The sequence below is a fragment of the Dipodomys ordii genome, unplaced genomic scaffold, assembly GCF_000151885.1.
Source record: "Dipodomys ordii isolate 6190 unplaced genomic scaffold, Dord_2.0 Scaffold48, whole genome shotgun sequence".
Classification (NCBI taxonomy): domain Eukaryota; kingdom Metazoa; phylum Chordata; class Mammalia; order Rodentia; family Heteromyidae; genus Dipodomys; species Dipodomys ordii.
The window spans coordinates 15,639,018-15,642,465 of NW_012267264.1; the positions used below are offsets into that span (position 1 = coordinate 15,639,018).

General features: G+C 50.3%; 1 protein-coding gene across 4 annotated transcripts in view; it reads right to left on the reverse strand.

Annotated features, from left to right (window-relative positions):
* The window catches only part of Mios (missing oocyte, meiosis regulator, homolog (Drosophila)), a 27,055-nt gene extending 24,845 nt beyond the window's left edge, over window positions 1-2,210 (reverse strand). The window contains exon 1 of one of the 4 annotated variants that reach the window (XM_013020019.1): window positions 2,038-2,208. The gene's annotated coding sequence lies outside the window, so the exon portion shown is untranslated. Of the gene's footprint in view, window positions 1-1,543; window positions 1,641-2,037 lie in introns of those variants that run through there. The other 3 variants (XM_013020016.1, XM_013020018.1, XM_013020020.1) reach the window with 3 other exon arrangements.
* Between the last annotated feature and the right edge of the window lie 1,238 nt (window positions 2,211-3,448).

Sequence of the window (3,448 nt, forward strand, 5' to 3'; positions counted from 1 at the left end):
ATAATTTCTAAGTCACAAGTTCATTCTAACTTTCCTGGAGCAAATTGTCTATCACAGTCTGTAATATATAACAGTGTTCACATGTTATACACCATACATGTGATCAGCAGCATGGGGATATTTAGTAGTGGTTCAACCAGATGAGCAGGAGTTCTTTGTTTCTTAAGTCCTGTTTGATTACCTGACTTTCAACAAAGAATCATCAGCACTTCTCTGATGCTACCAATGCCCTTAAAATATTTGTTACTATACATAAAAATCCTATTACAGAAACTCACACAGTATCACTGAACTTGAAAATTAGAAAGGAACAAATCTGCATTCAGTATGGGACTAAAAGGCTGGGAAGGTGGCTCAGTGGTAGAGTGCTTGTCTTGCATGCATGAGGCCCTGGGTCCGATTCTTCAGCACCACATAAACAGAAAAAGTTGGAAACGGCACTGTGGTTCAAGTGGTAGAGTGCTAGCCCTTAAACTGAAGAGCTGAGGGGCAGCACCCAGGCCCAGAGTTCAGGCCCCACAAACAACAACAAAGATTTTTCTTTAAAAAAAAAAATAAGGGACTACAGCAAAGACCAGATATTTTGGTTCTTATGGAAGGTCTGTCAACTTCTAATACTAGATTAGTTACTATGCAAGGCCCAGTACAAGCTGAAAATGCATATTTTTTACTATTATAAATTTCAAGGTAGTGAGTCTCATGCCTCTGCATAGGATGCACATTACAAAGTTAGTCTGCATCTATATGTATTTTCTAAGGAAATGTAATACACAATATAGATGGGTTTTTGTCCATGAACACACACAACTAACTAGATACAGAAATCTAGTGAAGAGAGAACAGAACTCTGAAATCACTCACTCACTAGCTTAGATCCCTAGAGCAAGTCCCTTCACACACCAAGACCATACAAGTAAGAATCTATCTCATTTCCTGCTCAAAGTTTTGACAATAATATGAAATTAACTCTTTTCTTCACACAGACATTAGTATCACTACCCCTTTTTCCTGGTTCCAAATGCTTTAGACACTAAAAAGTCGGTTGTGGAGGAAGTGCAATAATTACAGTTTATATTTGGATTGTCACCTTCAAGTTTAACAACTGCTCACAACCTCTAATGGCTCATCAGCAAAAGCAAGCCATGTGAACCCTGTCACCCCAGCACGTGTAACAGCACGGACAGAACTATAGTGTGAGCTATCTGATTTAAAATTCTCTAGCTGCCATGTTGAAATTGTAGAAGTAAATGGAATTAAACATACATTTTCCTTAACCTATCAAAATAGTCAATATGTAATCCATACAAAATTACTAAGAAATTTTACGCGTGTGTGTGTGTGTGTGTGTGTGTGTGTGCGCGCGCGCACGCGCGGTCTGGGAAATCCGGTGTGTACATTTCACTTACCGCCCACCTTCACCCCACGTGGTTACTGGACAGTCCAAAACACAATAATAAAAAAGCGGAGAGTCACCTGCCTCCAGAAATGTCACCACCTTCAAGACGCCCTGTACACAGCCAAGTTCTCCTTACAATAAACTCACCAGCCCCACACAAGCACTCGTTTGCCAAGCAGTTTCGGCAAAGCGAAGAAGCTTCATTCGTCCTCTTACGGAACGTTCATTACCCCTAACAACCGAGCTCTCCCGGAGACAGGCCCTGAAGGAGCATCGAGTAGGACGAGCAGAACCGGGTACGCCGGGAACCACGCGCGCGGCGCCTGGCTGCGCCTCCCGTCCGGGGCAGGGACGCGGCGAGGCTGCAGCCCGGCCCGGTCCGGCCCGGCCTGGGGCGTCCGGGAGGAGATCCCCGGGAGGAGGTCCCCGCGCGGCGCCGGCAGCCCGCAGGCTTCTTCCCGCCCAGGCCGGGCCGCCGCCCTGAGTTCCTCATCCCTCGGCGCGGAGCACGCGAGGCTGGGAGGACGCCCCGGGCCCGCCGCCGCCGCCGCGCGCGCCTCTCTCCCCGCGATCTCCCGGATCCCCTCACGGAGGCGCCACCACTGTTTCCACCGAGACGTGGCCGAGTCACGGTCACTGACCTGAGGTGGCGGCGCGGCCGCCGCGCAGCCGCTTCCGGCCTGGAAGCAATGCCCCTCCCGCCGCGGAGCTGGGACGCGGGCAAGATGGCGGCCGCGGCGGCGTGGTCCGTGACCAGGGCCACCGGCCGAGGCCGAGACCACAGCACAGCGCCTGGGCCTGGCCTGGGGAGGCCCAGAGCTCCGCCCGGCCCTCACCCCGGAGCCGCCCGCTCCTGGGCGGGGCCGCTGCGCTGTAAGCCCCGCCTCCGGCACACGTCTCAGGTCACGCCCTCTGTCCCGCCTCCTTCCAAGCCACGCCCATCGAGCCTGCCCACTGGATTGGCTATTTGGGAACCTGGGGTCTTGGGTTGCCTGTAAGTGCCTGCATTAGGTCTTCAAGATCTTAACGCACACACTCTAGTGTAGATGATTGTTTTTAATTTGTATTGAAACTTATGGCCGATGTGGTTGAAAATCTGGGATTTGCAATCATTCTACAAACAAGACTTGAGTATTTAATGTAAGGTCCGCTCCTGGATAGCCAGCAGACTCCACCCTCCTCACAGCAAAGTCTCCACCCAGTACCTGCATTACCTAGGCAACTGGCACACCTGGAAGAGGTCACATCTACATTTGATGTGGCCACACCTTTCTCCGCCCATACCCTAGATAAGGCCTAGCCCAGGCCCAGACGCTCTCTTTTCTAGCTCTTTTCTCCCTCTTTGCCAGCTCTCTCTCTTACCCAGCTCTTTTTCCCAGCTCTCTCCCAGGCCTTTCTCAGCGGCGTGGAGGGCCAACCTGTCCTGGTTCCCGCAGGTCTACTGAATAAACCTACCCCTTACCTGAATACCACATGCGTGGTGCTGTTCTTACTCGGCTAACACTGTCCCTAGCACCATGTTAGAGAAAGGCAAGTAGAAGTAAGAAAAAGAGACATGGTCCCCCTGGGAAACCCATGGAGTGACGATGGCTGTTGTTGTGGTGGTGGTTTGTTTTTTTGTTTTGTTTTGTTTTTAGCTGGTACTGGGGCTTGAACTCAGCCTGGGTGCTGTCCCTGAGTCTCTGTGCTCAGGTTAGCCACTACTACTTGAGCCACAGCACCACTTTGGGCTTTTTCTGAGTAGTTTACTGGAGATAAGAGTCTCACAGACTTTTCTGCCCAGACTGACTTTGAGCCACAATCCTCAGATCTTAGCCTCCTGAGTAGCTAATTACAGGTGTGAGCCACCGCACCCGGCTGTGATGGCTTTTTAAAGTTAATCCAGTACTACACAAGAGTCTAGCTTCTTTGAGAACCACTACACTGAGACAAGAACTGACAGCAGGATGGGAGAGAAGGGACTTCTATAGTTAAGAAAAAGCCAGTGTTGGGTCAAGAAGGTGAGTATAACAATGCACATCCAGTAGCTACAGTAGTGCTTCTGCACTTACA